Source organism: Oncorhynchus masou, chromosome 28 (genome assembly GCF_036934945.1).
Source record: "Oncorhynchus masou masou isolate Uvic2021 chromosome 28, UVic_Omas_1.1, whole genome shotgun sequence".
In the NCBI taxonomy this organism is placed as follows: domain Eukaryota; kingdom Metazoa; phylum Chordata; class Actinopteri; order Salmoniformes; family Salmonidae; genus Oncorhynchus; species Oncorhynchus masou.
In genome coordinates this window covers 5,776,832-5,799,512 of record NC_088239.1, presented here as the reverse complement: position 1 = coordinate 5,799,512, position 22,681 = coordinate 5,776,832, and the positions used below count along the sequence as shown (strand labels likewise).

The 22,681-nt window shown below is 46.4% G+C and overlaps 1 pseudogene; it reads left to right on the top strand.

Annotated features, from left to right (window-relative positions):
- LOC135517117 (TLC domain-containing protein 4-B-like) overlaps positions 1-22,118 on the top strand; it is a 42,918-nt pseudogene extending 20,800 nt beyond the window's left edge.
- The last annotated feature ends 563 nt before the right edge of the window (positions 22,119-22,681 follow it).

The window sequence follows — 22,681 nt, the reverse complement described above, 5'->3', positions numbered from 1 at the left end:
GGTAGGGCAGTGTGAGCAGAACCAGCGGTGTCGTTTGACTTAGCAAACGAGGATCGGATGTCGTCGACCTTCTTTTCAAAATGGTTGACGAAGTCATCTGCAGAGAGGGAGGAGGGGGGGGAGGGGGAGGAGGATTCAGGAGGGAGGAGAAGGTGGCAAAGAGCTTCCTAGGGTTAGAGGCAGATGCTTGGAATTTAGAGTGGAAGAAAGTGGCTTTAGCAGCAGAGACAGAGGAGGAAAATGTAGAGAGGAGGGAGTGAAAGGATGCCAGGTCCGCAGGGAGGCGAGTTTTCCTCCATTTCCGCTCGGCTGCCCGGAGCACTGTTCTGTGAGCTCGCAATGAGTCGTTGAGCCACGGAGCGGGAGGGGAGGACCGAGCCGGCCTGGAGGATAGGGGACATAGAGAGTCAAAGGATGCAGAAAGGGAAGAGAGGAGGGTTGAGGAGGCAGAATCAGGAGATAGGTTGGAGAAGGTATGAGCAGAGGGAAGAGATGATAGGATGGAAGAGGAGAGAGTAGCGGGGGAGAGAGAGCGAAGGTTGGGACGGCGCGATACCATCCGAGTAGGGGCAGTGTGGGAAGTGTTGGATGAGAGCGAGAGGGAAAAGGATACAAGGTAGTGGTCGGAGACTTGGAGGGGAGTTGCAATGAGGTTAGTGGAAGAACAGCATCTAGTAAAGATGAGGTCGAGCGTATTGCCTGCCTTGTGAGTAGGGGGGAAGGTGAGAGGGTGAGGTCAAAAGAGGAGAGGAGTGGAAAGAAGGAGGCAGAGAGGAATGAGTCAAAGGTAGACGTGGGGAGGTTAAAGTCGCCCAGGACTGTGAGAGGTGAGCCGTCCTCAGGAAAGGAGCTTATCAAGGCATCAAGCTCATTGATGAACTCTCCGAGGGAACCTGGAGGGCGATAAATGATAAGGATGTTAAGCTTGAAAGGGCTGGTAACTGTGACAGCATGGAATTCAAAGGAGGTGATAGACAGATGGGTAAGGGGAGAAAGAGAGAATGACCACTTGGGAGAGATGAGGATCCCGGTGCCACCACCCCGCTGACCAGAAGCTCTCGGGGTGTGCGAGAACACGTGGGCGGACGAAGAGAGAGCAGTAGGAGTAGCAGTGTTGTCTGTGGTGATCCATGTTTCCGTCAGTGCCAAGAAGTCGAGGGACTGGAGGGAGGCATAGGCTGAGATGAACTCTGCCTTGTTGGCCGCAGATCGGCAGTTCCAGAGGCTACCGGAGACCTGGAACTCCATGTGGGTCGTGCGCGCTGGGACCACCAGATTAGGTGGCCGCGGCCACGCGGTGTGGAGCGTTTGTATGGTCTGTGCAGAGAGGAGAGAACAGGGATAGATAGACACATAGTTGACAGGCTACAGAAGAGGCTACGCTAATGCAAAGGAGATTGGAATGACAAGTGGACTACACTTATCGAATGTTCAGAACGTTAAGCTTACGTAGCAAGAATCTTATTGACTAAAATGATTGAAATGATACAGTACTGCTGGAGTAGGCTAGCTGGCAGTGGCTACGTTGTTGACACTACACTAATCAAGTCGTTCCGTCGAGTGTAATAGTTTCTACAGTGCTGCTATTCGGGGGCTAGCTGGCTAGCTAGCAGTGTTGATTACGTAACGTTATGTTAAAAGAACGACAATAGCTGGCTAGCTAACCTAGAAAATCGCTCCAGACTACACAATTGTCTTAGATACAAAGACGGCTATGTAGCTAGCTAGCTACGATCAAACAAATCAAACCGTTGTACTGTAATGAAGTGAAATGAAAATGTGATACTACCTGTGGAGCGAGGCGGAATGTTGACCGGGTTGTTGAAGTTCAATTCGGAAGACGTTGGCTAGCTGTTGGCTAGCTAGCTAGCAGTGACTCCTACGTTAAGGACGACAAATAGCTGGCTAGCTAACCTCGGTAAATTAAGATAATCACTCTAAGTCTACACACTCTAAACTACACAATTACCTTGGATACGAAGACAGCAAAGACAACTATGTAGCTAGCTAACACTACACTAATCGAGTTGTTGAGTGTAATAGTTTCTACAGTGCTAGTGGACGTTAGCTAGCTGCTGTGCTAGTGGACGTTAGCTAGCTGCTGGGCAGAAAGCAGTGTAGACTACGTTAGGACGACGAAATACGATAATTACGCAATTATCTTTGATACAAAGACGGCTATGTAGCTAGCTAAGAAGAAATTGCTAAGATTAGACAAATCAAACCGTTGTACTATAATGAAATGTTATACTACCTGCGGACCGAAGTGTGGATGCGACCGCTCGCTCCAACCCGGAACCGGAAACACTAACACTCCCCTAGTTCAGCCTAAAGCACCTAGCTTCTCCACTCCCCTAGTTCAGACTAAAGCACCTAGCTTCTCCACTCCCCTAGTTCAGCCTAAAGCACCTAGCTTCTCCACTCCCCTAGTTCAGCCTAAAGCACCTAGCTTCTCCACTCCCCTAGTTCAGCCTAAAGCACCGAGCTTCTCCACACCCCTATTCAGTTTAATCTATCTGACCTTTCATTCAACTCCCTCCCTCCCTCCCTTGTTCCCTCTAAAGCACCTCCCTCCCTCCCTCCCTCCCTCCCTCCCTCCCTCCCTCCCTCCCTCCCTGCCCTCCCTCCCACCTCCCTCCCTCCCTCTCTCACCTGCCCTCCCTCTCTGCCCTCTCTCTCACCTGCCCTCCCTCTCTGCCCTCTCTCTCACCTGCCCTCCCTCTCTGCCCTCTCTCTCTCACCTGCCCTCCCTCCCTTCCTCCCTCTCACCTGCCCTCCCTTTCTGCCCTCTCTCTCCTGCCCTCCCTCTCTGCCCTCTCTCTCACCTGCCCTCCCTCCCTCCCTCCCTCCCTCCCTCTCACCTGCCCTCCCTTTCTGCCCTCTCTCTCACCTGCCCTCCCTCTCTGCCCTCTCTCTCACCTGCCCTCCCTCCCTCTCTCCTCCCTCCCTCCCTCCCTCCCTCCCTCCCTCTCTCTCTCACCTGCCACAGAGACAGACATTCAGTCAATACTAGGAATAGATTGTCCACCATCTATGTGTTATCCAGACAGAAAAGTTAAATAAGCAAAATAGCATTTAGTTTCAGTGCAATAAAGAAATGGAATCATTTATCTGATGAAACCTTTCAATATGTGCATTCAAACGAAACTTTAAAAGCGTTTAAATATAATACAGGAAAGTTATACTGGTCTATGACAGATGAAGAATCAATCTATCTTTAGAATATTTTTATGTGAAAATGTGATCATTTTATAAATTGTATTTTAATGTTTAAAGACTCTTTCTCTCCTCTTTCTCTCTCTCTCTCTCTTCCTCGCTCTTCCTCTCTTCCTCACTCCTCTCTTCCTCTCTTTCTCTCTGCTCTCTCTTCCTCGCTCTTCCTCTCTCCTCTCCTCTCCTCTCTCCTCTCTCCTCTCTCCTCTCTCCTCTCTTCCTCTCTTGCTCTCTTCCTCTATTCCTCTCTCCCTCAATTCCTCTTCTTCTCTCATCTCTTCCTCTCTTCTTCTTTCCTCTCCTCTCTTCCTCTCTCTCCCCTCCCTCTTCCTCTCTCCCTCTTCTGCTCTCTCCTCTCTTCCTCTCTGCTCCTCTCCTCCTCTTCCTCTCTTCCTCTCTCTCTCTCTGCTCTCCTCCTCTCTTCCTCTCTCTCCTCTTCCTCTCTTCCTCTCTCCCTCTCTTCTCTCTCTTCTCTCCTCTCTCTCTTCCTCTCTTCTTCTCTCTCTCCTCTCTCCCCTCTTCCCCTCTTCCCCTCTCCCCTCTCTCTCCTCTCTTCCTCTCTCTCCTCTCTCCTCTCTCTCTCTCTCCTCTCTCCTCCCTCTCTTCCTCTCTCTCCTCCTTCCTCTCTCTCCTCTCTTCCTCTCTCTCCTCTCTTCCTCTCTGCTCTCTTCCTCTCTGCTCTCTCCTCTCTCTCTCTCTCTCTCTTCCTCTCTCTCCTCTCTTCCTCTCTCTCCCTCTCTCTCCTCTCTCTTCCTCTCCTCTTCCTCTCTTCCTCTCTTCCTCTCTCTTCCTCTCTTCCTCTCTTCTCTCTTCCTCTCTCTCTCCCCTCTTCCTCTCTCTCCTCTCTCTCCTCTCTCCTCTCTTCCTCTCTGCTATCTCCTCTCCTCCTCTCTTCCTCTCTCTCCTCTTCCTCTCTCTCTCTCTCTCCTCTCTCTCTCTCTCTCCTCTCCTCTCTCTCTTCCTCTCTTCCTCTCTTCCTCTCTCTCCTCTCTCCTCTCTCTCCTCTCTCCCTCTCTTCTCTCTTCTCTCTCTTCCTCTCTTCTCTCTCCCTCTCTTCCTCTCTTCCTCTCTCTCCTCTCTTCCTCTCTCCTCTCCTCTCTCCCTCTCTCCTCTCTCCTCTCTTCCTCTCTTCCTCTCCTCTCTTCTCTCTCTCCTCTCTTCCTCTCTCCTCTCTCTCCTCTCTCCTCTCTCTCTCTTCCCTCTTCCTCTCTTCTTCTCTCTCTCCTCTCTTCCTCTCTCTTCCTCTCTCCTCTCTTCTCTCCTCTCTGCTCTTCCTCTCTCCCCTCTCTCTCTCTCTCTCCTCTCTTCCTCTCCTCTCTCCCCTCTTCCTCTCTCTCCTCTCTTCCTCTCCTCTCCTCCTCCTCTCCTCCTCTCTTCCTCTCTCCTCTCTCTCTCTTCCTCTCTCTCTCCTCTCTTCCTCTCTCCCCTCTCCCTCTCCCCTCTCTCCTCTCTCTCTCCTCTCTCTCTCTTCCTCTCTCCTCTCCTCTCTTCCTCTCTCCTCTCTTCCTCTCTCTCCCTCCTCTCTCTCTCCTCTCTCCTCTCTTCCTCTCTTCCTCTTCCTCTCTCTCTCCTCTCTCCTCTCTTCCTCTCTCTCCTCTCTTCCTCTCTTCCTCTCTTCCTCTCTCCTCTCTTCCTCTCTTCCTCTCTCTCCTCTCTTCCTCTCTTCCTCTCTTCCTCTCTCTCTCTCCTCTCTCCTCTCTCCTCTCTTCCTCTCTTCCTCTCCCTCTCTCTCTCCTCTCCTCTCTCCTCTCTCTTCCCTCTCTCTCCTCTCTTCCTCTCTCTCTCTCTCTCTTCCTCTCTCTCTCCCTCTCTCCTCTCTCCTCTCTCTCTCCTCTCTCTCTCCTCTCTCTCCCTCTCTCTCCTCTCTTCCTCTCTCTTCCTCTCTTCCCTCTCCCCTCTCTCCTCTCTCCCTCTCTCCTCTCTCCTCCTCCCTCTCTCTCCTCTCTCCTCTCTCTCCCTCTCTTCCTCTCTCTCTCTCTCTCTTCCTCTCTCTCCTCTCTTCCCTCTCTCTCTTCCTCTCTCCTCTCTCCTCTCTTCCTCTCTCTCCTCTCTTCCTCTCTCCTCTCTCTTCCTCTCTTCCTCTCTCCCCTCTCTCCTCTCTTCCTCTCTCTCCTCTCTTCCCTCTTCCTCTCTCTCTTCCTCTCTCCTCTCTTCCTCTCTCTCCTCTCTCTTCCTCTCTCTCCAGTGGGGTTGGGCAGCCATGGACCTGTTCAGCCTGCTGATCCTAGTCATCTTGGTCACCAGTTTCCTCTCGTTCCAGTGGCTCTTCCACCGGGTCAGTCCCTGGGTCTCCCCCCGCGCCAGTTCTGGCTTCCTATGCCTAGCAGACCAGCAGAAAGTGGAATGGAACTCAAGGTACAGAACTGCTGGCTGCAACACTGATATCATATGATAGTCCTTCATGTGTCACTACATACATGCCAGTTTTGACAGTCTGCTATAACTGTGTTATTGTTGTTAATTTGTCGATGCCTTAAGTCACCCAGGTGTTTTCACAGGTCAATACACAGTTTAACTTCCCAGGTCATTACACAGGTCATTTACTCAATGTGGCTCCTTATCTGGGGGCCGCTGTTGGCCTAGTGGTTAGAGCGTTGGTCTGGTAACCGAAAGGTTCCAAGATAGAATCCCAGAGCTGACAAGGTCAAACATCTGTCGTTCTGCCCCTGAACAAGGCAGTTTACCCACTGTTCCTAGACCAGTTAACCCACTGTTCCTAGACCAGTTAACTCACTGTTCCTAGACCAGTTAACTCACTGTTCCTAGACCAGTTAACCCACTGTTCCTAGACCAGTTAACCCACTGTTCCTAGACCAGTTAACCCACTGTTCCTAGACCAGTTAACCCACTGTTCCTAGACCAGTTAACCCACTGTTCCTAGGCCGTCATTGTAAATAAGAATTTGTTCTTAACTGACTTGCCGAGTTAAATAAAATAAAAATCGCACCAGATGCTCTTATCAAAAGATCTGCCGTAAACACTGTTATTACATCATGTATTCCAAGAATGTTCCATGAATCAACCATCATGATGTCATGACCACCTCACACATTCTCAGTTATTACAACCGTCCATGTATTATCTAGGCACAGCTGTTTTGAAGATCACAGATGACCCTCAGATGACCCTGTCTGTGAAGGTTCTGTAGTTGTCTGGCCCGTGCCAATGGCCAGGGGGAGAGATGAACAGATTGGCAGACAGACAGACAGACTCTCTGCCATCTGACTGCCAGACTCTCTGCCATCTGACTGTCAGACTCTCTGCCATCTGACTGCCAGACTCTGCTATCTGACTGCCAGACTCTCTGCTATCTGACTGCCAGACTCTCTGCCATCTGACTGACTGACTGTCTGACTGCCAGACTCTCTGCCATCTGACTGCCAGACTCTCTGCCATCTGACTGCCAGACTCTCTGCCATCTGACTGCCAGACTCTCTGCCATCTGACTGCCAGACTCTCTGCCATCTGACAGATTGACTCTCTGCCATCTGACTGACTGACTCTCTGCCATCTGACTGCCAGACTCTGCCATCTGACTGACTGACTGTCTGACTGACTGACTCTCTGCCATCTGACTGACTGACTCTCTGCCATCTGAGTGTGTGTGTGTGTGTTTCATTACAGATTTGACAAGGTGTGTGTGTGTTTCTTCACAGATTTAACAAGGTGTGTGTGTGTGTTTCTTCACAGATTTGACAAGGTGTCCATCTGTGTGTGTTTCATCACAGATTTGACAAGGTGTGTGTGTGTTTCATCACAGATTTGACAAGTGTGTGTGTGTGTGTGTGTGTGTGTGTGTTTTATCACAGATTTGACAAGTGTGTGTGTTCCTGATTTATCACAGATTTGACCAGGTAACCCACTGTTGTGACCAGTTAACTCACTGTTTCATCACAGATTTAACAAGGTGTTGTGTGTGTTTCCTCACAGATTTGACAAGGTGTCACTGTGTGTGTTTTATCACAGATTTGACAAGGTGTGTGTGTGTTCCTCACAGATTTGACAAGGTGTGTGTGTGTGTGTGTTTCATCACAGATTTAACAAGGTGTGTGTGTTTTATCACAGATTTGACAAGGTGTGTGTGTTTTATCACAGATTTGACAAGGTGTGTTGTGTGTGCTTCATCACAGATTTGACAAGGTGTATTGAATGTTTTATCACAGATTTGACCATGTGATGTGTGTGTTTCATCACAGATTTGACAAGTTATTACAACCATCCATGTATTATCTATGGACTATTGTGTTGTGTGTGTGCATCACAATTTGACAAGTGTGTTTTGTGTGTTTCATCACAGATTTGACAAGTGTGTGTGTTTTCATCACAGATTTGACAAGTGTGTGGTGTGTGTGTTTCATCACAGATTTGACAAGGTGTGTGTGTGTGTGTGTTTCATCACAGATTTGACAATGTGTGTGTGTGTGTGTGTTTCATCACAGATTTGACAAGGTGTGTGCCATCTGACTGTGACTCTCTGTTTTAGGACGGTGTCCACACTTCATGCCCTGGTAGTGGGGTTCTTTTGCCATCTGACATCCTGCTGTTTGACGACGCCGTCAATGAAGACCCCGTCTGGTGAGGATCCTGTTGGATGTTGTGTGCAGGGTGCTACTGTATGTTATATAGAACCCTGTTGCTCTGCACTGCTACTGCATGTTATATAGAACCCTGTTGCTCTTCACTGCTACTGTATGTTATATAGAACCCTGTTGCTCTTCACTGCTACTGTATGTTATATAGAACCCTGTTGCTCTTCACTACTACTGTATGTTATATAGAACCCTGTTGCTCTGCACTGCTACTGCATGTTATATAGAACCCTGTTGCTCTGCACTGCTACTGCCATGTTATATAGAACCCTGTTGCTCTCACTGCTACTGTATGTTATATAGAACCCTGTTGCTCTTCACTGCTACTATGTTATATAGAACCCTGTTGCTCTGCACTGCTACTATGTTATATAGAACCCTGTTGCTCTGCACTGCTACTGTATGTTATATAGAACCCTGTTGCTCTTCACTGCTACTGTATGTTATGTAGAACCCTGTTGCTTTTCACTGCTACTATGATTTGACAACCCTGTTGCTCTTCACTGCTACTGTATGTTATATAGAACCCTGTTGCTCTGTCGTGTGCATGATTTGACAGGGTGTGTGTGTTTCATCACAGATTTGACAAGGTTTCTGTATGTTATTAGAACCCTGTTGCTCTGTCATGCCGTGATGGAGGCAGGGTTTTTGCAGGGTGCTACATGTGCTGTTTGATAGAACCCTGTTGCTCTGTCGTCTGCGTGATGGAGACAGGGTGTTGTGTGCAGGGTGCTACTGTATGTTATATAGAACCCTGTTGCTCTGCACTGTAGTGTTGATAGAACCCTGTTGTGTGCAGGGTGCTACTGTATGTTATATAGAACCCTGTTGCTCTGTCGCTAGTGCGTGATGGAGGCAGGGTGTTGTCTGCAGGGTGCTACTGTATGTTATATAGAACCCTGTTGCTCTGTCACTACTACGTGATGTAGGCAGGGTGTTGTGTGCAGGGTGCTACTGTATGTTATATAGAACCCTGTTGCTCTGTCGTAGTGCGTGATGGAGGCAGGGTGTTGTGTGCAGGGTGCTACTGTATGTTATATGGAACCCTGTTGCTCTGTCGTAGTGCGTGATGGAGACAGGGTGTTGTGTGCAGGGTGCTACTGTATGTTATATGGAACCCTGTTGCTCTGATGTGTTGATGGAGGCAGGGTGTTTTGTGCAGGGTCCTACTGTATGTGAAGATAAATGTTGCTCTGACAACAGCTGCGTGATGGAGGCAGGGTGTTTGTGCAGGGTGCTACTGTATGTTATATAGAACCCTGTTGCTCCTACAGGCTGTAGTCACCGTGATGGACCAGGCTGTCTTTCACTATTCCTACAGGCTGTAGAACCCTGTTGCTCTGTCCTACAGGCTGTCGTGATGGAGACAGGCTGTCTTTCAGGGTGCTACTGGCTGTTATATCAGAACCCTGTCTTTCTCTGTCGTAGTGCGTGATGGAGACGGGCTGTCTTTCAGGGTCCTACTGGCTGTCTTTCACCTGTTGCTCTGTCTTTCAGTGCGTGATGGAGGCTGTCTTTCAGGGTCCTACTGTATGTTATTTAGAACCCTACTGGCTGCTCTGTCTAGTGCGTGATGTAGGCAGGGTGTTGTGTGCAGGGTGTCTTTCACCGTTCCTACTGAACCCTGTTGCTCTTCAGTGCGTGATGGAGGCAGGCTGTCTGTGTGCAGGGTGCTACTGTATGTTATATAGGCTGTCTTTCACCGTTCCTGATGGAGACTGTCTTTCAGGGTGCTACTTTATGTTCCTATAGAACCCTGTCTGTCACCGTTCCACCAGGCTGTGTGTCAGGGTGCTACAGGCTGTTATTCACCCTGTTGCTCTGTCTAGTGCGTGACCAGGGTGTCTTTCAGGGTGCTACTGGCTGTCTTTCACCCTGTTGCTCTGTCTTTCAGTACAGCGTGATGGAGGCAGGGTGTTTTCAGGGTGCTACTGCTGTCTTTATATAGAACCTGTGCTCTCACTGCTACCATGTTATATAGAACCCTGCTGCTCTTCACCGTGCGTGATGGAGGCAGGGTGTCTTTGCAGGGTCCTACTGGCTGTTATATAGAACCCTGTTGCTCTGTCGTAGTCTGTGATGGACCAGGCTGTCTTTGCAGGGTCTACTGTATCCTACAGAACCCTGTCTTTCAGTGCGTCCACCAGGCTGTCTGTCAGGTTCCTACAGGCTGTCTTTCACCGTTGTGACAGGCTGTCTGTCACTTTCACAGGCTGTTTTCTGCCTACAGGGAGATCCCAGGCTGTCTTTAAATGTTGGCATGACAACAGGCTGTCTTTCATATCCTACAGGCTGTCTGTCACCGTTTTACTGGCTGTCTTTCACTGTTCCTACAGGCTGTCTTTCACCGTTCCTACCAGGCTGTCTTTCACTGTTCCTACAGGCTGTCTTTCACCGTTCCTACAGGCTGTCTTTCACCGTTCCACCAGGCTGTCTTCACCGTTCTTACTGGCTGTCTTTCACCGTTCCTACAGGCTGTCTTTCACCGTTCCTACAGGCTGTCTTTCACCGTTCCTACAGGCTGTCTTTCACCGTTCCTACAGGCTGTCTGTCACTGTTCCTACAGGCTGTCTTTCACCGTTTCACCAGGCTGTCTTTCACCGTTCCACCAGGCTGTCTTTCACCGTTCCACCAGGCTGTCTTTCACCGTTCCACCAGGCTGTCTTTCACCGTTCCTACAGGCTGTCTGTCACCGTTCCTACAGGCTGTCTTTCACCGTTCCTACTGGCTGTCTGTCACCGTTCCTATAGGCTGTCTGTCACCGTTCCTACTGGCTGTCTGTCACCGTTCCTACAGGCTGTCTTTCACCGTTCCTACTGGCTGTCTTTCACCGTTCCTACTGGCTGTCTTTCACCGTTCCTACTGGCTGTCTGTCACCGTTCCACCAGGCTGTCTTTCACCGTTCCTACTGGCTGTCTTTCACCGTTCCTACAGGCTGTCTTTCACCGTTCCACCAGGCTGTCTTTCACCGATCCTTCTGGCTGTCTTTCACCGTTCCACCAGGCTGTCTTTCACCGTTCCTACTGGCTGTCTTTCACCGTTCCTACTGGCTGTCTTTCACCGTTCCACCAGGCTGTCTTTCACCGTTCCTACAGGCTGTCTGTCACCGTTCCACCCGGCTGTCTTTCACCGTTCCTACAGGCTGTCTTTCACCGTTCCACCAGGCTGTCTTTCACCGTTCCTACAGGCTGTCTTTCACCGTTCCTACAGGCTGTCTGTCACCGTTCCTACAGGCTGTCTTTCACCGTTCCACCAGGCTGTCTTTCACCGTTCCACAGGCTGTCTTTCACCGTTCCTACAGGCTGTCTGTCACCGTTCCTACAGGCTGTCTTTCACCGTTCCACCAGGCTGTCTTTCACCGTTCCACCAGGCTGTCTGTCACCGTTCCACCCGGCTGTCTGTCACCGTTCCACCAGGCTGTCTTTCACTATTCCTTGTTCTCTTCATGCTTAGTCACTTTAACCATACCTACATGTACATACTACCTCAATAAGCCTGACTAAACGGTGTGTGTTTATAGCCTTGCTACTCTTATTTTCAAATGTCTTTTTACTGTTGTTTTATTTCTTTACTTACCTACACACACACACACACACACACACACACACACACACACACACACACACACACACACACACACACACACACACACACACACACACACACACACACACACACACACACACACACACACACACACACACTTACACACACACACACACACACACACACACACACACACACACTGTACAGGTCTACTACACACACACACACACACACACACACACACACACACAACACACACACACACCTGTTGTATTCACATTTCACTGTAACACTACTACACACTTACACACTTACACACTTTCACTGTAAGGTCTACTACACCTGTTGTATTCAGCATTTCACTGTGAGGTCTACTACACCTGTTGTATTCAGCATTTCACTGTAAGGTCTACTACACCTGTTGTATTCAGCATTTCACTGTAAGGTCTACTACACCTGTTGTATTCAGCATTTCACTGTGAGGTCTACTACACCTGTTGTATTCAGCATTTCACTGTAAGGTCTACTACACCTGTTGTATTCAGCATTTCACTGTGAGGTCTACTACACCTGTTGTATTCAGCATTTCACTGTGAGGTCTACTACACCTGTTGTATTCAGCATTTCACTGTGAGGTCTACTACACCTGTTGTATTCAGCATTTCACTGTAAGGTCTACACCTGTTGTATTCGGCGCACGTGACGAATAAACTTTGACTTGATTTACCAGGCTTTCTTTCGCCGTTCCTCGTTCATTACAGGCCATCCTCGACCATCTTTAGCCACACTTCGGCGACATTGGGCATCGGCGTCAGGAACATCGGCTATTTCCTTTTTGACTGTAAAAATGTTTTGTTTTATAGTTTCATTTCTGAACCCAGCTTTTTGTTCACCTGCTGCAACATGATCTCAGTTAACTCCCGTGTTGCTCTTTTCCTTTGTGTTCCAGATCTGCTGATAATATTTTACTATTGGAAGGCGATAGGTGACAAGTTCTTTGTAGTGCATCACCTGGCTGCACTGTATGCTTACTACTATGTACTGGTGAGTTCCCTGTTGTCCAATAGCAGAACATGCAGGCATGATGGGAAAGGTACAGCTAAAGGTGAACAGCTGTGTGACGGTGAAGGCAGGGAGGGTGAGTGATGGTGAGGGCAGGGAGGGTGAGTGATGGTGAGGGCAGGGAGGGTGAGTGATGGTGAGGGCAGGGAGGGTGAGTGATGGTGAGGGCAGGGAGGATGAGTGATGGTGAGGGCAGGGAGGGTGAGTGATGCTGAAGGGCAGGGAGGGCAGTGGGAGGGTGAGTGATGCTGACGCAGGGCAGCGAGGGTGAGTGATGCTGAACGCAGGGCAGCGAGGGTGAGTGATGCTGAACGCAGGGCAGGGAGGGTGAGTGATGCTGAACGCAGGGCAGGGAGGGTGAGTGATGCTGAACGCAGGCCAGGGAGGGTGAGTGATGCTGAATGCAGGGAGGGTGAGTGATGCTGAACGCAGGGAGGGTGAGTGATGCTGAACGCAGGGAGGGTGAGTGATGCTGAACGCAGGGAGGGTGAGTGATGCTGAACGCAGGGCAGGGAGGGGAGTGATGCTGAATGCAGGGAGGGTGAGTGATGCTGAACGCAGGGAGGGTGAGTGATGCTGAACGCAGGGCAGGGAGGGGAGTGATGCTGAACACAGGGAGGGTGAGTGATGCTGAACACAGGGAGGGTGAGTGATGCTGAACGCAGGGCAGGGAGGGTGAGTGTGATGCTGAATGCAGGGAGGGTGAGTGAGTGCTAACTAGCAAACACAGCTTTGCTCCTGTTAGCTCTGCTAGGACTCTGCTAATGAGAACATGTGATGTTAACCTACTGGCACTAGTTTTACATGATCTTCTAAGTGCCTCTCATTAGCTAGTCCTCAGCTGTTGAAAAGAAGAGCAGGAAATCGGTTGCATTAGTATGAGGTCAAACTCTACTGTAGGCTTGGATTTAGGATTCTGTGTTCACTCACACAAATTAGATGTTGTGTTGTCCAGTTTTGGGGGGAGTTGCTTGTTGACTGTCTCTTGTTATGACAAGGGTTGTGGTTACAGTACGAGAAGTACGTGTTATTTTGTGTTTAGGATGATCGTTAGCGATTTAGTTTGGATTGAAAGAATATTTGATAGGTTTGATATCGTTGAGTATCAGGTATGACCATGTTTCATCAGCACTGTCTTGTCAAGCAACTTGTCTCGTTTGACTGGACAGTGACACAGAAGCAGGTTATAACCACTTTAACAGCTGGTTATAACCACTATAACAACTAGTTATAATGCTGACACAGGTTGTATGCTGGTTAAAGACACTATAACAAGTAGTTCCACTGGATGTCAAAGGTGACACTGGATAACTAAAACTTAAATGTAATGTAAATGTAAATGTAGTTATAATGCTGAAACAGGTTGTGAGCCCAGTCATCCAGTACACTGCTGTTCACCCTTGGTCTGTAGTCTTCCTGGTCACCTGGTTCTATAGCTCATGATTATGGCTATGGTGACAGTGTTGGTGTTTTTTTTGCATGGAATGCTTAGTGATGGTAGTGGCCGACACCCTCATTGCCTTTCCCTTCGTCATCTCCTTCCCATTAAAATGTCCTGCTTTTCTTTCACTGACTCAGCCTCATATAGAGCTGGACTGAGCTGCATGCCTCCATTTTCTCCTGGCTTTCCCAGGTCTTAACAGCATTGTGTGTGTGCCAGAATAACTTACTTCCTTCTGTCTCCTTTCTCTCACACTCTCCACCCCACTATTTCCACAGTTTCTTCTCACTGTCTGTTATGGCAAAGGGCCCTTGAAAACAACTGAAATGTTAATGATACTTGTGTATGACGCTTAAATGCATCTCGTCTATGAATGTGTGCTCACTGTAATGCCCCATAATAGCTCTGTGAGGGCACGCCTACTTAACTTCAACCATCTCTGTTTTAAGTTTTTAACCTTTTTGTTTAACTAGGCAAGTCAGTTAAGACCAAATTCTTATTTTTAATGACTGCCTAGGAACAGTGGGTTAACTGCCTCATTCAGGGGAAGAACGACAAATTTTTACCTTGTCAGTTTGGGGATTTGATCGAGCAACCTTTCGGTTACTGGCCCAACACTCTAACCACTAGGCTACCTGCCTCATCAGTAAGGCAAAGATCAGGCCTTGATTCAACCCAAATCCTTAAACCTTTTTACAATAATTATCCCTTAGCATTGTATGCAAATTGTATTCCTACCCAACTGGATTAAATGAATACACTTGAAGTACCATAATGTACAGTATATGCATTGCATAAGCTACCCTATCGGAGGTGCAATGCATTCCTATGTAAATGTATTATTTTTTTAAACCTTTCTAGAGACAGAATGTCCATTATGTTAAAGCAACAGAGCAAAATGAATGGTGTTGTTGAAGAACGCAATACTTCCTACTTCGTAAGATAATTGACCATGTGGTTAAATTGTCTTGCTGCTACAACTGACAGGCGATCAGAAGGACAGATAACATGGTGGTTAAGGCCATACTGTCAATGGACATTCGTGACTCTGCTTAGTCGACATGAAGATCTTAATCGACATAAAAACCCTCATTGACTATCATCACACATAATTCATCATTTACTAATTGATTGACTTACTTTTTTTTTGTGTGATTTAAAAAAAAATAATAATAATTGTATCAAAGCTGGTATATGTGAGTATGGAGTTAAGTCGGTGACACATTGTTAGCTAAACCAGCTGTTCTATTGCAGATTGTGTTCTGTTATTATGTCATACTAGATCAGTGGAAAAACAATAAGGCTATACTACAGAACTTGTGGTAAAATAGCTTGCTAATCAATCAAATGAATTCATAGGCTAATATTTGATTGCTGTTTGAGTTCAAGAACTCATGCTAAACTATCAACGTTGTTGTTGCTTCTTTTTGTTGCTTGTAACTATAGTTACACTCCCCCCCCCCCTCCTAATCTGTCTGTCTATCTTTATCCTTTGCTAATATGATTTGTTAAAATAATTTAGGCCCACAATTACCAGCAAAACATTCAAGCAAAAAAAAACCCCGGCCAAATTCAAATGAGGTTTTGTAGGATGTAAAACTTGCTGACCAGGGCTGACTCGTCTGGACTGAATCCTTCCTGTCTTGTCTGCTACACTGACCTATCTGTCCAGTAACAGTATGGACTTACCAGTATCTAGAGGTATTAGCATAGAGATGCTGGGGAAAGTTCATATCCGCTCTGGTATAGACTTGAAGCAAATGCAGTGTGTCCTGACACATCCATATCTTGAGAGTGAGTACATGCCATTTATGAACTTTTGGTAAAAGGTAAGTTTCCCCTTTTGGAGTGTCCTATTTGGATAATCGTAGGCCTGAAATAAATAACGAGAGAGAGAGAGAGAGACCCTTAACTGCTGCTCATGTGAGGGGTTTAATGGCCCAGAGGTCTGCTGCAGTACCGTCCTATAACAGCATGGCTCTCAGTGCATTTGGAAAGGATTCAGACCCCTTGACATTTTCCACATTCTATTACATTACCGCGTTATTCTAAAATGGATTAAATCAAAATCAAATCGTCATCAATCTACACACAATACCCCATAATGACAAACCAAAAACAGTTTTTAGACATTTCTGCCAATTGATAAAATAAAAAACAACTGAAGTATCACATTTAAAGAGTTCAGACCCTTTACTCAGTACTTTATTTAGGTACATTTGGATTACAGCCTTGAGTCTTCTTGTGTATGACGCTACAAGCTTGGCACACCTGTATTTGGGGAGTTTCTCACATTCTTCTCTGCAGATCCTCTCAAGCTCTGTCAGGTTGGATGGGGAGCGTCGCTGCACAGCTATTTTCAGGTCTGTCCAGAGATGTTTGATCGGGTTCAAGTCCGGGCTCAGGCTGGGCCAATCAAGGACATTCAGAGACTTGTCCCGAAGCCACTACTGCGTTGTCTTGGCTGTGTGAACCTTCACCCCAGTCTGAGGTCCTGAATGCTCAGGAGCAGGGTTTCATCAATAATCTCTCTGTACTTTGCTCCGTTTATCTTTCCCTCGATCCTGATAGTCTCCAAGTCCCTGCCGCTGAAAAACATTCCCACAGCATTATGCTGCCACCATGCTTCACCATAGGGATGGTGCCAGATTTCTTCTAGACGTGACACTTGACATTCAGGCCAAAAAGTTTCATCAGAGCAGAGAATCTTGTTTCTCATGGTCTGAGAGTCCTTTAGGTGCCTTTTGGCAAACTACAAGCGGGCTGTCATGTGCCGTTTACTGAGAAGTGGCTTCCGTCTGGCCACTCTACCATAAATGACTGATTGGTGGAGTGCTGCAGAGATGGTTGTCCTTCTGGAAGGTTCTCCCATCTCCACAGAGGAACTCTGGAGCTCTGTCAGAGTGACCATCGGGTTCTTGGTCGCCTCCCTGACCAAGGCCCTTCTCCCCTGATTGCTCAGTTTGGCCGGGTGGCCAGCTCTAGGAAGACTCTTAGTGAATCCAAACTTCTTCCATTTAAGAATGATGGAGGCCACTTTGTTATTGGGGACCTTCAACACTGCATAATTGTTTTGGTAACTTCACCCAGATCTGTGGCTCGACACAATCCTGTCTCGGAGCTCTACGAACAATTCCTTCGACCCCATGGCTTGGTTTTTGCTCTGACGTGCACTGTCAACTGTGTGACCTTATACAGTATGTACAGGTGTGTGCCTTTCATAAATCATGTCCAATCAATTGAATTTACCACAGGTGGACTCCAATCAAGTTGTAGAAACATCGTAAGGATGATCAATGGAAACAGGATGCACCTGAGCTCAATTTCGAATCTCATAGCAAAGGGTCTGAATACTTATGTAAATAAGGTATTGCTATTTTTTATTTTGTATACATTTGCAAACATTTCTAAAACCTTGTTTTCGCTTTGTCATTATGGGGTATTATGTGTAGATTGGGAGAAAAAAAAGCATAACAATTTTAATACATTTTATAATGCTACTTAACAAAATGTGGGAAAAGTCAAAGGGGCTGAATACTTTCCAGATGCAATGTATGCATGGCTAATCAAGGCTAATCATGGCTAATCATGGCTAATCATGGCTAATCATGGCTAATCAAGGCTAATCATGGCTAATCATGGCTAATCATGGCTGATCATGGCTAATCAAGGCTAATCATGGCTAATCAAGGCTAATCATGGCTAATCATGGCTAATCAAGGCTGATCATGGCTGATCATGGCTGATCATGGCTGATCAAGGCTGATCATGGCTAATCATGGCTGATCATGGCTAATCATGGCTAATCATGGCTAATCATGGCTAATCATGGCTGATCATGGCTGATCATGGCTGATCATGGCTGATCAAGGCTAATCATTGCACATTTGGCTAGTGGCTGAATGTCTACTCGTAAAATCCTGGCTGTATGTGCACACTATGTTGTTAGCAGTGGTGTTTTCCTATTCCCGGTTTGTGTGAAGGGATTTTAATTGGTCTGTTTCACTGGCAAAACTCACACTTTTCAATGAGTGACACCCTTTTTAACTTCACGTGGTCTTTCGGTACTGAAGCCTCATAGCTGTTCCCATAGCTGTTCTCATCTCAAATAGACCCTAAATCATATGACTGCGTTTATTAGGGTCTACTGGAGATGAAATAGAAGAACAGATTAGTGGAGCCTATAAATCCTTCAGAAGTTCGCTGAGTCTCCTGAGGGACGAGACGTTTTCTGTTCGATCTGAAAAATAGAAGAGGAGCCGACCTATATTCAGAAAGTGATTTCAATGATTTTAATTTTAGATCTGAAAATGTCTCCTTAATCTCAGTTTTGGTTCAGCACTGACAGATCAAATGTCTCTTCACCGAGATATCTGTAGTGGAGTTCTAACCCTCACGTACGTACGGTATGTAATACCGAGGCTGTTGGAGAGCACGTTTTCCCGCTTGTTATTGCCATTGGAACATCTTTTGTATCTTAGTATTGAGTGATCCTGAAATGTACGTTTATGCGCTGAAAAGTTCAGTATGGTAAAAGTGAGATCTTAACTCACCCCCCCACCCCAAATGTAAAAAAATATATATATAATTATCACATGCCTTGGGTTATTTTGTTATTGACGATGGAGGAAACTTTCTGTGCACAAACGGTGTGATGTATGATATACTGAAGGCCTCACTTGAACCAACTGATGTATGATATCATACTGATGGCCTCACTTGAACCAACTGATGTATGATATCATATTGATGGCCTCACTTGAACCAACTGATGTATGATATACTGATGGCCTCACTTAAACCAACTGATGTATGATATCATACTGATGGCCTCACTTGAACCAACTGATGTATGATATCATACTGAAGGCCTCACTTAAACCAACTGATGTATGATATCATAATGATGGCCTCACTTGAACTGATGTGATGTATGATATCATACTGAAGGCCTCACTTGAACCAACTGATGTATGATATACTGATGGCCTCACTTGAACCAACTGATGTATGATATCATACTGATGGCCTCACTTGAACCAACTGATGTATGATATACTGAAGGCCTCACTTGAACCAACTGATGTATGATATACTGAAGGCCTCACTTGAACCAACTGATGTATGATATCATACTGAAGGCCTCACTTGAACCAACTGATGTATGATATCATACTGAAGGCCTCACTTGAACCAACTGATGTATGATATCATACTGATGGCCTCACTTGAACTGATGTGATGTTCGACCAAATGAAAGCATTTTGACTCCCTTTTCTTTCCTGTTTCACTGTTTCTTTCGGTTTTTCTTCTTTTTACCTTGTTCTTCTTCCAGGGACAAGGGATGTTGCCTTATTTTGCTAACTTCCGTCTGCTTGCAGAGTTCTCCACGCCGTGTGTGAACCAGCGGTATGTATAAGATGTACTGTATATAAACATATTTATTATATGTATGGTAGGTACCACCCCACACTCTGAGGCCTGAACTTTCTAAAAAAAAACATTTAAAAAAAAATCTTTATTGAACTGGGCAAGTCAGTTTAGAGCAAATTCCTATGACATTGACAGCCTACCGGGGAACAGCGGGTTAACTGCCTTGTTCAGGGGCAGAACGACAGAGTTGTACCTTGTCAGCCAGGCGATTCGATGTGGACACCAAGGAACTTGAAACTCTCGACCCGCTCCACTACAGCCCCGTTGATGTTAATGTGGGCCTGTTCGGCCCGCCTTTTCCTGTAGTCCACGATCGGGGCTGATTCGGGGAAATACACACCACTACAGCTGTGTATATTTACAGCGTCTCTGAGTTCTGTTTTGCAGTTCTATTAAGTATTTATACCATTGGCAGATTTTTATATGCACAAGAATAAGGTCATTTTGGTTTTGTACACAGTCATACCGTACGTGGTGTAGAAAATAACAATCTTAGGGGAGTACATGGGGAGGAGCTATATCTCTGTGGATGATCCGTCTATCTGGTCTAAAGCACTGATACAGGTCCCCCTACACCTCTGCTGGTATGGATAACTTGTTATTATGTCTTCAGAGAGAACTGCATTCAAATAAAGTTCAACATCTTTCAAATTATTACAGGTGGAATTAAGTAGTTTTTAAAAGTTTTTGTCTGGGGTCAAAATGACCCCAAACGTCCATGTATTGATTTTACTGGGCATTTTTTATGTTCACATGTGTGAAAGATATGTTGTTTGAATCCTGTTAGGCCCAAAGTTAAACTTCAGTTTGCTCTTTCTTTACATTGTTTTTCTGACTGTGTCTTTACATTGTTGTTCTGACTGTCTCTTTCTTTACACTGTTGTTCTGACTGTGTCTTTCTTTACACTGTTGTTCTGACTGTGTCTTTCTTTACACTACTGTTCTGACTGTGTCTTTCCTTACACTGTTGTTCTGACTGTGTCTTTACATTGTTGTTCTGACTGTCTTTCTTTATGTTGTTGTTCTGACTGTGTCTTTACATTGTTGTTCTGACTGTGTCTTTACATTGTTGTTCTGACTGTGTCTTTCTTTATGTTGTTGTTCTGACTGTCTTTCTTTACGTTGTTCTGACTGTGTCTTTCTTTACGTTGTTGTTCTGACTGTCTTTCCTTACATTGTTGTTCTGACTGTGTCTTTCTTTATGTTGTTGTTCTGACTGTTTCTTTACATTGTTGCTCTGACTGTGTCTTTCTTTACATTGTTGTTCTGACTGTTTCTTTACATTGTTGTTCTGACTGTGTCTTTACATTGTTGTTCTGACTGTGTCCTTCTTTATGTTGTTGTTCTTACTGTCTTTCCTTACATTGATGTTCTGACTGTGTCTTTCTTTATGTTGTTGTTCTGACTGTTTCTTTACATTGTTGCTCTGACTGTGTCTTCCAGCTGGTTCTTTGAAGTGTTAGGTTACCCCAAGTCCTCCAAGCCCAACATCGCTAACGGGATGGCAATGGCCCTGGTCTTCTTCCTGGTTCGCATCGCCGTCATGCCCCTTTACTACAGCCGCATGTGGTCCGTGTACGGCACCGAAGCCTTTTACCGCGTCCCGCCGGAAGGCCGCGCCGCCTGGATCATCTCCAGCGTCTCGCTGGATGTCATGAACGTCATGTGGATGCTTAAGATCGCCCGTGGCTGCTACAAGGTCATGTGCTCGGCCCGACGGCACAAAGTGGAGACACGAGAGAATGGAAAGACTGACTAAGAAGCCAAAAAGGGATGGTTGATGGAATGAACAGGGGAAACCCGTTGAACCACTGTCCCCCTTTTGTTCAGTGCACGATTGGATTAGTACCTGACTGTTTCAGGGTCAACGAACACACACCAAAAGCCAAGTCTCACACGGACTGAATTTTATGCTAGTTGACACAGCACATTTTTGCTTTCCTTTTGAGATTGGAGCATTGTGCTGGATGTGGACAAAGGGACAATAACTGGGGCAGTGGTTGGTGAAACTGTTAGGCACACTTTCTGTGCATTTTATCACAAAACAGCATGTCTGGGATGACGTATCTGTTTTTCCCCAACACTTCACCAAGTCAAATGTTTACTGCTTGTTCCAGACCATAGACTCAAGGTGTGATGCTCATGTGCTCCCCAAAGTAACGTGAATCTCCTTACTTAATGTTGCTCTCTTTAATATTCTGCGTGTCTGAATCCCATAGGTTATTGATTTACATTTTGAACACAGAGGAATTAATTATTGTTCAAATAGTGAGTACAAATAAAATAACCGTTTTTGAAAAAGCAGTTTTTTGGGACACAACCAACCTAACTTACCCAACCAACCTAACTTACCCAACCAACCTAACTTACCCAACCAACCTAACTTACCCAACCAACCTAACTTACCCAACCAACCCAACTTACCCAACCAACCCATATAACCCAACCAACCCAACCAACCAACCAACCCAACCAACCCAACCAACCCAAATAACCCAACCAACCTAACTAACCCAACCAACCTAACTAACCCAACCAACCTAACTTACCCAACCCAACCAACCTAAACAACCAACCAACCCAACCAACCCAACCAACCCAACCTAACCAACCCAACCCAACCAACCCAACCTAACCAACCAACCACCCAACCACCCAACCCAACCAACCCAACCCAACCAACCTAACTTACCCAACCAACCCAACTAACCCAACCAACCTAACTTACAACCAACCCAACCAACCAACCCAACCCAACTTACCCAACCCAACTTACCCAACCTAACCAACCCAACCCAACCCAACCAACCTAACCAACCAACCTAATTACCCAACCAACCTAACTAACCCAACCAACCCAACTAACACAACCAACCTAACTAACCCAACCAACCTAACTTACCCAACCAACCCAACCAACCCAACCAACCTAACCAACCCAACCAACCTAACCTACCCAACCAACCCAACTTACCCAACCCAACCTAACTTACCCAACCTAATCAACCAACCACCCAACCCAACCAACAACCAACCCAACCAACCTAACTTACCCAACCAACCTAACCAACCAACCCAACCAACCCAAAAAACCCAACCAACCTAACCAACCCAACCAACACAAATAACCCAATCAACCTAACTAACCCAACCAACCCAATCAACCTAACTAACCCAACCAACCCAATCAACCTAACTAACCCAACCAACCCAACCAACCATATCAACCTAACTAACCCAACCAACCCAACTAACCCAACCAACAAAATAGCCCAACCAAATCAACCTAACTAACCCAACCAACCCAATCAACCTAACTAACCCAACCAACCTAACCAACCTAACTAACCTAACTAACCTAACCAACCCAATCAACCTAACCAGCCCAAAAAGCCCA